A 13826-nucleotide genomic window follows, 5' to 3' on the forward strand; every position below is an offset into this window, starting at 1 on the left:
AGACACACACACACACACACACACAGAGAGAGAGAGAGAGAGAGAGAGAGAGAGAGAGAGAGAGAGAGAGAGAGAGAGAGAGAGGGGAGAGAGGAGAGAGGAGAGAGGAGAGAGAGATCCTTGGGAGTGGCTAGTGGAACTCCTTAATGGAGAAAGCTCATTAAGAAAGAAATTAAATCATCAGGGAATTCTAGAGAGGAAGGTTAGTGTGCTACACTGCATTTTTGGGTGGTAGATAAAAGAGCTAAAATGTCTGTTTTCAGTAAAATTATGAATAGGGCATGGATTGTTTAAATCAGCTGCCACTTCTTTTCTCCCTGTATGCATAGAGGATATCAGGTAACAAGGCAACCTACATAAACAGTCATGGAGAAGCTAATGAATGGCTCTTGATCAGATAGCACATACATCAGAAGCTGCAGTTTCTAGGGGCCTAGGTCTGGAGTTTTGCTCTAGGTGGTAGAAACAAAGGAGGGACCCAGGCCTCTAAATTATCAGTTCTGGGCTCTACTGTTATCAACTGTTCTGATTGTGAATGTTGTGTGGTAAAAACCAGAACAGCAGCTTAGGCAGGTAGCAATTCTATGTCCTTGGAGATCTGTGACTATCTTAAGTGGGATGCTCTATGCCTGGACCCGGAGCATTGACCAAATGCCTACTGATAAAGATAATTGCAGGACGGCAGATCCCTGTGCTTACCTAGGAGAGAGGAACAAGACCTGGTAATGGGAAACAGTTCTGAACTAGGGAATGAATTCCCAAATACATAACAGAAAGGGAGTTGGCTATAGTGAAAATCTACAGCAGAGGAGAATCACTTTATTCACAAAGCAACAATGCTAAAAAGCCTTGCCTTTCGGTTTAGCCTTCACCAGATCCCTTGGTTCTGATAAGTCACTTGTGAAAAGATGGCTGAGCAATTACTGTGTAATTTTGTGACTTGTCGCAAGTTCTTTCAGAATTTGAATCATTTGATTGTCTTCACTCTTACTGAGAAAAGAGTGAGTGTATTAAGCTTATTAAAACATGGCAATTAAAATAGCATCTTCCTTACCGAATTCACAATGTTAGTTCCAAAGACTTTTACTTAGAACATTTTGTTATTTTTGAACCACAATATCAATTATTGGATTACTTTTACAAGATCCTTGGGCCCGAAGAGATGGCTCTGTGGTTAAGAGCACCTGCTGCCCTTTCAGAGGACCCAGGTTTGGTTCCCAGCACCCACTGATACTCTCTACTTACCTCCATGAACACCAGGCATGCACATGGTGCACAGGTATACATGCAATCAAACACTTGTGCACATAAGGTAAAAATAAAATGATTTAATGCTTTACAAAAGTAGATTCAGTAAATGCTAATGGCTTAATTTTTAGAAACTCACGTTATATAGTTTCAATTTTCCTATCATTATTTGACGTTTCAAATGTCAGCAGAGTAATGATTTTGTGTCTGTGTTTGCATTTACAATGAAGAAAATAATGGCCTGGTAGTATATAAAATTGTGAATCCAACTGTTTTGTTCTGTGTCCCAGCGTTATCTGTGAGTCTCATGACACTGTTCCAACTTGCATGACTGGTGGAAGAACTGGGTGCTACCTTGAATTTTGTCACCTTGCTAGAAACTTTATATAATTTTGTTTGCTGTGTTGTCTGGCATTCGTAGATTTCCCCATTCCTCAGAATGGGAAATTTATAAATGCCAAGAAGTTACCCTTAGCCAGTGACTTTTTTCCCCCACTAAACAGCTATGTTCTATGGCTTATTTTCTTTAGCATATGTATTTTTTTTTTTGATTTTTGGTTTTTTGAGACAGGGTTTCTCTGTGGCTTTGGAGCCTGTCCTGGAACTAGCTCTGTAGACCAGGCTGGTCTCGAACTCACAGAGATCCACCTGCTTCTGCCTCCCGAGTGCTGGGATTAAAGGCGTGCGCCACCACCTCCTGGCTTAGCATATGTATTCTTGTGATGCTTTTTGTTGTGAAATAAAACAAAAATTGTAGGATACATATCTGGCATTTGTTGTCAACAGAGTGTTTATATAGGTTCATAGATTAACATGTGATGATTTCAGAACCAACATTGTCCACAAGAAATAAGACACTATACAGGAGCATCCTCATTTTCCCTTTCTGTAGATTTGTTTTATTATCTTTAATTCTGTGTATGTGCATGCGCACATGAGCGATTGTGGCCACAGAGGTCTTAAGAGGACACCACATCCCCTAGAGCTGGAGCGAGAGGCTATGCAGCCTGGGTGCTACAAACAAACAAGGGTCTTCAGAAAGACCTCTTTTCATTCTCCCGTCTTTACTCCTGCACGCGCGTGCGAGTGCGCATGCGTGCATGACCCTGTTAAGGCCAGGGAACGTCTTGGGTATTCTTGGCTATTATCCACAGGGAGATTATCTAACTTCTCTGAGACACGTTCTTTTTATTGACTGCCTGGTGCTCGCAGATTAGATTAGAACAGACCATGGGTGAGCACCAAGGATCCATCTGTATCCTCTGTCCCGGCACTGAAATGGAATTCACACAGCACTATACTCAATATTTTTATATGAGCTCTAGGAACAAACCCTACTCCTCAGTCTTTAAAGGCATGCACGTTAATGAATGAGTCATTCTCCCAACCCCCCATCTTCTTACTCTTGTGTGGTGGCTCTGTGTTGTCTCTCTGTGCACAGAGGCCAGAGGCTGAGGCTGGTTATCTCCCGCAGTCTCTCACTGTATGTTTTGAGACAGGGTCTCTCCCTGGTTTGGAGCTCATTAACTCAGCTGGGCGGATTATCCAGTGGGCTCCATCTGTACTATCCTCACACGCACTCCCGTCAGTGCAGACTTACTAGCTACCTCCCTGTTCTTTTCATGTGTAATAAGACCCAAACTGAGGTCCCTATGCGTGGACCTTACAGTTGGAGCCATCTTCCCACTCCTGTGTTTCTTTATTCTTATGTCCTATTTCCAAAATAGTATTCATATCTAAAATTGTAATATATTTTAATCCAGAACAGGTGTGAAAACTGATAGATAAAAGCATACATTTTAAAGACTATTACATTTTTACATACCACACACTATATTTTAAAACTTACAAAATTTTGAAGGTATCGATGCTTTTTTTCTAATTTAGAATAAATTATTTCAAGGTCATGAAGAATATTATTAGCTTGAAAATCAATAAGGTAAATGCTTATGTTTTTAAGCATTGCAGGGTATTATTTGGAGTAGGCCTTACTTGGAAAAAAGAAAAGTTCAGAATGTGTTTCGCCTCCTTTTTCCTCCATACTGCCTTCTCGTTTGCCAGTGTCGCATCAGCGCGGCGCTAACCTCCTGTGGCCTGTCCGCCTTTAACATTCGCGTCAAGTGTTCACGCTGCGTGAGCAAATGACAGGAGTCAAATCAGAAATGTCAACAAGATCTGGAAAATTTCATAATCCCCAGTAGCCGGCCGGCAGTCGGGTCCTCAAAACGAGCCGCTTTGGAGGACTGCTCTCAGTTCCCGAGTTTAACAGCTACGGGGGCGCTTTAATTGAAGGCTTAACGCGAGGCACACCCTCTCCTTTCCCGCGAAGTCATCTGTGGAGCTGCATCTCAGAAAGCAATCTCCTGTTCAAATTTCCCCAAGGAAATTACTGTTGAAAGTCCTCTGGATTGAAATGTTATTATTTTCAGTCAATTATATATTTAAATTTTCAGAACTGTAGCTTTAATGAGAGCACCATCTAAAGTTTTCGTGCTTGGGAATTTCATTGCTTGCCACATTTCGGTTTGCACCCAAACCACTTAACGTTCAGATCTCATTTCGAATGTAAACAACCAGCTCTGAATGTTGCAACTAATTAGTTTCCCCTTCTATTGTTCGTTTGTTTCTTCATGTGTTCACCGACAGGGGTCAAGCTCACGCTAGGCAGGTGCTCCACCCCTGAGCTGCATCCCAGTGTCCCACCTCGTACAGAACTTTTCAGACTCAAGTTTAGGGACTACCTTAGGCTATTCTACAGGTGCCTGTTCATTTTAATAAAATATATGACTTTTGTTTATAGAAACATAGCTCGTAAAAGTATATTGTGTTTTTCCTGTAAGCATGTGTGTTCACTGTGTACCTGCCCAGTGCCTTTTGAGACCAGAAGATGTCACAGATCCTTTGAGAGAGGACTCACAAATGGTTGTGAGTCATCACTTGGGTCAGTGGAAACTGTACCATGGTCCCCTGTTGGAGGTGTAATGCTAGAAACAACTGTGCCGTCTCTCCAGCCCCATAGAACTTTCTTCAATAAGAACAACAGTGAGTTAGTGGTCTATATAGTGAGCTCCACATCAACGGTTAAACAAACAAGAAGAAAATATTTCCCTTGTCTCGGGTCCAAGAACAAAGTAAGTGTTGGAGATTGGGTTGTGAACAGGACAGAGAAACGGCTGCAGTGCCCCAGGCAGGACCTGAAAGACTTGGTGCTAAGACTGTGCTTCGGTGTCCAGCCCACCAGGCTTTCTTCCTTCAGAAGGCAGAGCGTTGAAACTTCATATCAGGAGTTAGAGACTGTGGAGAACGGTTCTAGGAAATACTGTTCTCTGATAAGACTTTAATCCCAGAAATGTTTAAACTTACATTTTATAAAAAATGAAATGAAGAATATATTTTTCCCTTGAAAAATTAAATTTTTGTTTGCAAATAGTTTCTGGGAAAGTATTTTGTCATTTTTTTTCTTATTCTGGATGAATCCAGTGCTTGTTGAGATGAATTTCACAAGTAAAAAGATGACAAGCTGTCTAGTTACGGACAATAAAGAATGAACTTCAGGTTGTATAATGCATTTAAGAATCATGGAATTTGTCCTACATGTGCCCAAGAATTTATGTAAGGCAATCATTATTTTTAATTTTAGTAATGGGAAAAAATTTAACATAATTTTATTACAAAGATGTTAGTTTTGATAAGATAAAATTTTCAGAAATCGTATTGACTTTTGAAGTTTAAATTACTAGTAATTACTGATACTTTTAAGATAATCCATATTATCAAAATAAATCCATATTTATTATGAGTTAGAGGTTAAAGCTACTTATTTGGAGCTGCCGTGTACTGATTACACAGCATAAAAAATGAATGCTTTCCTGTCTTCCACACAAAATGCACCTGCTCTTCTGTAAGTTCTATCAATTGCTTTGCCCCAAAAGTATGGACATCGTTGAGTAGGAGCTGAGACACTGGTGTGTGCATGTGCTTCCAGCCACCAGGGAATCTCAGGTAGGAAACCCACTTGAGATTTTCAGTCCAAGACCAGCCTGGAAAATCCAGTAAATTCCTATTTCAGAATACATACTAGATCTCTCTCTCTCTCTCTCTCTCTCTGTCTCTCTCTGTCTCTGTCTCTGTCTCTCTGTCTCTCTCTCTCTCTCTCTCTCACACACACACACACACATGGTTAGACAGGTAACTTTACTAACTGCTAATTTATATTTACTTGTCATGAGCAACTTGTTGGTTATCTCAACAAGTAAACTCTATAATACATTTTATAAGATTAAAATATCAACATTCAAATTCATTGAAAACTTCAGATAAACAGGTTGTAAGGGAATGTAAATGTAGAGGAAAATAAGAAATTTGATGTTCCTGGGAACATTGTAAAGTTCTAAATAACAAAATGAATTACAGCACACGTTAGCATTAAATTTACAAATCCTTAAAATACAGGAGCATTTATAAGATCATCAGAGGAGAATCATGTTACTAGGAAAACACAGAAGTCTAAATATTATAGAGAGTAAAATGACCAAATAATATCTGCAAGTTTACAGAGTATTATAAATACAAAAATAGAAAGTTTAGCCGGGCGGTGGTGGCGCACGCCTTTAATCCCAGCACTTGGGAGGCAGAGGCAGGCGGATCTCTGTGAGTTCGAGACCAGCCTGGTCTACAAGAGATAGTTCCAGGACAGGCTCCAAAACCAGAGAAACCCTGTCTCGAAAAACCAAAAAAAAAAAAAAAATAGAAAGTTTATCATAAAACTCATGAATGTTGGTGAAATGGGAGGTCTAAAATCATAATATACTTTGTAAAATTTTTATTTGGCTGAAAATGCTTCACATTGATTAATTTCTAGAAAGCTTTCTGAGAAACACAAGCTTACAGTTTAAAAAAATTCTATCATAATGCAGAGAAAAGATGAAAACAATTCAGTTTATATCAGTTTCAAGAAAATGAAATTCAGTTCTGAATTACATGAAAAGAAAAAATAATGGCAGGTGAAATTCACTTAAAAGACTAAGGCAAGGTCGTCCATTGGTCTGGCTAGAATACGGGTCAGTGTGAAGATGATACACGATCAAGGAAAGTTGTCATGTAGTTAGGTTTCTAAGACTGGAACATGAGTCAGACTGTGTCTGAAAGTTCAAGTAATTCTGGTGGTTAGTAAGGGTATTGTGTGTAAGTCTGATATCCATATATTTGTCTATTTTATATGTATTAGAAATAATTAATTATAGACTATAAAGTAGAGAAAAACTTGGTGCACAGTACAGACAGTATTTAATGTTAGATTATTTCTGGAATCTGAGCAAAGCACAGATTTATTTATGAGGGATTTCTATATTTTAATTTATTTATTTTTTATTGAAAATTTCCACCACCTTCCCTCCTCCCACTTCCATCTTCTGCCCCCACACCCCCTCCCCTTCCCTCTCTAGTCCAAAGAGCAGTCAGGGTTCCCTACCCTATAGGAAGTCCAAGGTCCTCCTTGTTTCCCCCAGGTCCAGGAAGGTGAGCATCCAAACAGACTAGGCTCCCACAAAGCCCATCCTTGCAGTATAATCAAAACCCAGCACCATTGTCCTTGGCTTCTCTGTCAGCCTCCACCGTCAGCCACATTCAGAGAGTCTGCTTTGATCACATGCTCCATGGCCTTGGTGATCTCCCATTGGTTCAGTTCCACTGTCTCAGTGGGTGGGTACACCCCTCGTAGTCCCGACTTCCTTGCTCATGTTCTCCCTCCCTCTGCTCCTCATTTGGACCTTGGAAGCTCAGTCTGGTGCTCCAATGTGGGTCTCTGTCTCTATCTCCATCCATCGCAAGATATTCATCAGTGTGGCTATAGGATAAGGCCAGTTCAGGCACCCTCTCCTCTGCTGCCCAAGGAACAAGCTGGGAACATCTCCATGGACACCTGGGAACCCCTCCAGAGTCAAGTCTCTTGCCAACATTAAAATGGCTCCCTTAATAAGATATCTACTTCCTGTGAGGGATTTCTAAAGCAGTGCGTATCTCTGTTAATTTTCCATGATTTATCTGTTCTAAGTTCACAGTTTCTCCAATAGTTATATAGGAAATTAGACCTTAAAAATGATTTATCATTTGCAGAATATTTATCCTAATCTAAAATCCAAGTATACAGAAAAAGATTTCAAACCCACAAAGTGCTAGCATTCTCTGTGTCATGTAGAATTCTGTAATAGGATTAAATAAGCCTTTACTATATCAATTTTAAATTATTCATGGCCAAAACCAAAGTTTGGAAGAATCAGGTACAAATTGTTGTTCAGTTTCTCCATCTGCAGAGGAAGCAATGTGCTCTCTGGGTTGTGGCGGAGTTTCTGGTAGTAACAGAAGAAGGGAGCTGTGAGACAGGAGCTCGTTTCTGTCCTCTGTCTGGGACATTTCCAAATATGATTAGCTATTGAACATATGAGAAATCAAATCAATTTTCAAAGATTTGGTATAGGTTTTGCTATATGACAACTTTCTCTCACTTAAATTTCTTATAAGTGTAATCACCTGACTCACAATAGCTGCTTTCGGAGCACCCCAGAGAAATGTCCCACAAAGATCAGATTTCCTACTGCATTCAGCACCCCAATGGAAAAATCCACACCACCTCCATCCTGCTGCATTTTTCAAAGCATTAATTTTCTAAGCTAGTATTTATCATAAACATGAATTTGAATAATAATAGTGGTTTCATTAATAGGTCATCTTGACTGATTTTGGCAGAGGGCACGCCTGTCTGTTAGTGTCAGCGATAAATGGTGGATCATGCTCTGATATAGTTCCATGCCCGGTGACTAGAAGATGTCTGTTGTTTGAGAACTGTCAGCGAGATGTTTCCACGGCCCTAATATTAGCACGGGGGCTTCGCTTTCATCTTTTCAAAACGCAATTTAAATTAGAAAGGCTTGATTCGGAATCGTACAACCAGGAATCTGATTAAGTGCTACGAAAGGGCACTCTTGAAAGAACAATTCATCCTGTGGCAAAGTGATCATCTATTGTGATAAAGGGATTAGCCAAATAATTAGTATTGCTCCTCATTAGCGGCAGAACAGTGCGATTGTAAGGACATCATAAAAAGACATGGAGGACAAGCCTGAGGTTCAAGCATACATTTTAGGCTGTGATAATTTGACCATATTTCATAACTGACACAAAGAGAAGCAATTCTACTTCTGAGATAAAGCTGGCACTTGCTTTTATTATCTTTCCCTATTGATGTTTTTGTAATGTATGCCAGCTCATAGATAACACCATCGTGTTCATTTTCTGACAGGCAAATGCCTACCGCACAGCGTCATCCCAATCACAATGAGTCCAGCCTTGTAATTTATTTTGGGTTACCCAATAATAGGCCAGTTCATATTAACAGTTTTATTATAGATTTTGCAAATCATGCTAGGTTAAACTTTGTCTCCACCAAACTCTAGGTGCTTTAGCGGTAACCCTGTGTGTGAGGGAAGAGTTTACAAGGCCATTTGGGGAAAAGATGTCATAAGGATTTACCCCCCACAAAGGTTTGGTGCCTTTTTAAGAAGGGGTGAGATTCAGTACCTGTCCATTTCTCTGTTTTTCTTCTCTTCCTACCTCCTTCCTTCTTTTCTTCCCTTGCCCCTCCTTAACTCCACATACACGAACAGATCTGTGTACTATCTTGGGAATGTGCCCATCACTAAACTAAGAAGGTTACCCCCACACACACTCACCTGAAATGCTATAGGAAATCATTGCGAGCTTGCACTCGATAGTCCTCTGAACTGTGAGAAAACATATCTGCGTGCGTAATCCGTCAAGTTATGATATTCGGTATGGCATCCCAAGCAGAATAAAGTCAATTTTCTTTAACAAAACAGTTGCTAGAGCCTGAAAATATTACAGCTCAAAGAAGAAAAGGTCATTTTGGTAGTTCTGTTCAATCCCTGCAGGTTGTGCTTAGACCTATTTTTATACCATTCATAGCCATGGTATATGGTTAGAGCTGTCTGTCTACCATCCCTGTGCCATATGGTTAGAACTATCTGTACGCCTTTCCTCTAGTATGTGTTCAGAGCTGTTTTTCTCCAATCTTTATGGTATATGATTTAAAATATATAAATTTTCTTCACTCTTCCTGTCTTATATGTTTCAGGAATTGTATGTACACCACCCCTGTGCATACGTTTTTAAATGTCTGCTCTCCGTTTTGTGGGTTTGAGTTAGAACTACTTGGCTGCTCAGTAGAGATGTGCTACATCCTCTTTCACCTTTAATTCAGGATTCATTTTTATATTACTTGTTGACTGAGGTTTCTGTCCTGCCAGGTTGCCACAGTCGTTAAGTCCCAGAGAAATCACACAGAGGTCTACATTAATTATAAACTGATAGGCCTAGTATCTCAGGCTTCTTATTAACTCTTATAACCTACATTCATTGTACATTAACCCATTATTCTTGTCTGTGTTAGCCACTTGGCTTGGTACCTTTTTAGCCGAGGCAGTCACACCTTGCTTGCTCTGTGTCTGGCTTCCTCTATGTCTGGGTGACGACTACAGACAAAAACGTCACTCTTCCCAGAATTCTCGCTGCCCTGCCTCTTCTTCCTGCCTAGCTACTGGCCAATCAGAATGTATTTAAAATACAAGTGACACAGTACAGACCATTGTCCCACAGCAATTGTTGTTGTTGCTTTTGTTTGAGATAAAAATCTGGCATTGTTGTCTAGTCTGGCATGAAACCTCTGGATTCAGGTGACCCTTTGTGCCAGCTACCCATGCGGCTGAGAGTGACATGGGCCACTTCACTGAACTTAATTCAGAATCTCAGTCTCAAAATTTCACCTTGAAGTGATGGAATTCATGAGATGTATTTATGATCACAAACAAAAACCCCTCATATTTCTAATAGGAAAGGCAACTTTAAATGGGAACATACACGTTATTAATAAATTGATGTATTTTATAGGGGAATCTGCATTACTTAATGGGTACATACACAAGATCAGTTTTTTCCAGTTACCATTTTTTTTTAAAGAAAAGAAAAAATAATATGGCCTGTCCTTCTATTCTGAGCACAGCAGTTTTTGTTCAGGAGTCAGTCTGATATACTGCTCTTTCAGTAGTCTGTACAGAAAATACTATTCTGTCCATGTTCAACAGATTATGTTTTAGAATAACCTTGGATGTTTGGATTTGTAAAGCAAGAAAACCACTTAGCTGAAACATGAGAAACATTTTAAAGGTCTTTGTTTGTTCTTTAAAGTTGTGTTGTTTATGTTAATTTCTGAGTACTTTGCTTGAATGCATGTATGTTCAACACATGTGTGTAGATAGATGCCTTTGTAGCCTGGAAAATGTTCTTAGTTCCCCAGAAACCAGAGTTACATGCAGTTGTGAGCCACTGTGTGGATGCTAAAAAAGGAACCCCTTAGTTCTCTCTCTGGATCAGTAGATATTATTTTGAAGAATTCATTTCATTTTCTGTTGTTATCCTCTTTGGGGGGGGTTCAAGATAGGGTTTCTCTGTGTCTGTATGGCTGTCCTGGAACTCACTCTGTAGACTAGGCTGGCCTCAAACTCAAGATCTACCTGCTTCTACCTCCATGAGTGCTGGAAGGGCATGGACTAACAACCACCCAGCGATTGTTGTCTTTTTATACAAAAGCTAAAGGTGTCTCATTATGAAAGTCTACCTTAATTTGTTAACTTCCTAAAGGGTTTTTAGTGTCTATCCCTGGATAAAGAGGTGTGTGTGTGTGTGTGTGTGTGTGTGTGTGTGTGTGTGTGTGTGTGACTTTGAAATAATAAAATGCGTAAATACAATAATTTAATCAACATCAAAAACTACTTAGAACTCAGAATACTATCGTGCAATATTCCCGTATTTGCATAAGCATTGCTTTGCTTCCCTTTGCTAGATAAGAGTTGCCAGAAGGCTGCAATGGCGAAGGGGCCAGGGTTGGGAGTGTAAAGGAATGGAAGTAGCAGAAGGATGAAGTTACATACCTGGGTCTTAAGTGGCTGTGTGGTGTTGGATCTCGTAGTTATGTAAGCCGATTATCCCTCATGGAGAGAGATCTTAAGGTTATTCACTGAGCGGCGGCAGGGTCTGGTTTTCTGCGCTTTCGTTGCATAAAAAAGCCCCAACTTCTCTGTTCTACGTATGAACTTAAGACAGGTGCTTCCATCACTCTGACAGTGTTCAGATCTGACCCTCAGAATTACCTTGGGAACTTTATGAAAACAGGGTAGTTCTTTTCATAAAACAGAGGAAGGTTGGTAGTTCCTCGCCAACCTTTGCAGATGCACCCATAGCAGACCATGACTGGGTTCGTGTTTCATTATGTCCCTTTGGTTTTCCGTTCTGAGCTTATTGGCCAATAGAAGACTCTTTCAGTGGAAGTCCTTCTTAAGGGAGTGCACTTGGTATTCAGCATATCAAGCTGAGGCCTAGCTCGGCGGCATGCGATTGTCACTGCTGCCCAGGTCCTGCGCTTAATAATCAACACTGAAAAGAAAAATGGAAAAAAGGAATACTTAGGAGAACTCAGGAGTCTGCATCAGGACATGTAACTCTTTGGGGTATTAAACCACTTTCCCATTTGAGGTTAGCAACACCTGTGCATACCGCCCGGGGCCAGCACTTTCTACCTTACACAAGTCCCAGGAGAGGACTCCAGCTGGCCTTTCAAAAGCACCTCTCAGAACCAATGCGTCCATAGCCCTGTATGCTGGAACTTCAACATTGCACAATCTGTATTTTCTCCATTTGTATTGCTTTCAGTTTATAAAGCTTGGTGTTATAGAAAAGTGATTTATAAAATTTTAAATTAATATTCAAGGACTTGTAAGATATCTGGTTATCGTTGTAATTTTCTTACTGTCTGGCAGAGAATCCAAATGAAAATTTTTTGTTTCTTGGTTTCTAAAAAGAGACCAGAGAGGGAGGAAAGGAAAAGTATATTGTGCAATTCAATGTCTCAATAAATTGAAGGCTGGAATCAGATGTATCATCGACTAGCTTTGACGATGGGTATAACAAGTGACAGGCCATTCAAAGGTCGGAGAAGAGAGATAATGAAATCCTAAATTAAAATAGCTCCCACAACAGATTGACAGTACCGTTCACAGCAAATTAAAAAAGGATTGACAATTGGAGAGAAAATAGCGGCTGGAACCTGAGATGGGGACTTTTTAATCATCTGGCATTTTGCTCCATGGATAAAATCTTACCGAATTCTCACCAGAGATAAAAACACGTTTAAAATATTCCTAAAATTCTACTAAATAGAAAACGATGTGTAAGTGGGATATTACGCTGAGGACTGCTTTGTCTTAAGATAAAACGACCACATTTCAACAGCGTGGAAGTCGAAGCTTTGCAAAGGGCCAGAGTGGGTTTCAGCAGCGTCGTCCTTAACTCAACACCAGTTATCAGCAACTGCCCCTTACTGAATCTTAGTCCATGATTCCTGTAGCATCCTTCTGAAGTTACGGACTAGTTAAGCTGGTGCCAGACTGCTTTGTAATTTTGTTTAAACTTTATTTAAAATGCACAAAACAATTCTTTTGACGAGTATCTGGAATGTTCCCTGATATGTGAGTATCACTTGTTTTTTTCCTATTTTTTTTTGTCATTAATAACATGAATTCACAGCTAGACATGGTAGCGCACACCTTTAATCCCAGCCCTCTGGAGGCAGAGCCAGGTGGATCTCTGAGTTTGAAGGCAGCCTGATCTACACAGTGAGTTCCAGGACAGGCAGAACTGTTACACAGACAAACCCTGTGTCCGAAGGGGGGTGGTATCACGAAAATCCACTGGTGATGGCTAGGCCAGAAGCGCCCAACAGTGTTGATGGGAGGCTCTGGGTTTTAAACGGTTGGCTCCTTCACGAAGACGCTGTGCCTGCTATGTAGAACCTACCCACCATTAATCTCCACCGTTTATAAGTCACCCGTCCTTATTGCACTGCGGGAGAATATTTTCACCCCATAATAATTAAGTTTTTCTTCCCTATACCATTAGCTCCTTGTAAAGCTGAAAACCAAATGAAAGAAAGCAGCCCACAAGAGAACATAAATGATCAGAAAACTGGTTTCAGGGTAAATGCTCAATATTCTTTTTAATAAATAAATAAAATGGATAATTTCACAGTTTACTGTTATTCAGTATTTAATATTTAATTAAATATAGAAATATTTAATATTTTATCACCTAATTAAGTTTTTATATGAATCGTTTTCTTCCGGGTTCTATGTGTGAATACATTTAGCCAATAATTTTTGCCTCTGTTCCATTTTCTAGTCTTTTAAAACCTTACAATTTCTTAATGCACTTGGGATATACACACACATACACATACACACACACATGCATATAACAGCAATATATGAAAACAGAGCATGGGATTATATAAAACGGCTTTAAGAGAGGGAAGAGGAATGATACAATTTTAATCTCATGTAATAAAAGATATAATTTAATAAAACAGAATTACTTCTAATACTCAAAATCTTTTCTCAGAAAAAGGGCATATCATATAGACTATTATCATAGCATTCACTTATTTGTGACTGAAA

General features: G+C 39.7%; 1 protein-coding gene across 2 annotated transcripts in view; it reads left to right on the forward strand.

Annotated features, from left to right (window-relative positions):
• Cacna2d1 (calcium voltage-gated channel auxiliary subunit alpha2delta 1) overlaps positions 1–13826 on the forward strand; it is a 441225-nt gene that overhangs the window by 272502 nt on the left and 154897 nt on the right. The window lies entirely within an intron of this gene.

Source organism: Microtus ochrogaster, chromosome 26 (assembly GCF_000317375.1).
Source record: "Microtus ochrogaster isolate Prairie Vole_2 chromosome 26, MicOch1.0, whole genome shotgun sequence".
Lineage (NCBI taxonomy): Eukaryota > Metazoa > Chordata > Mammalia > Rodentia > Cricetidae > Microtus > Microtus ochrogaster.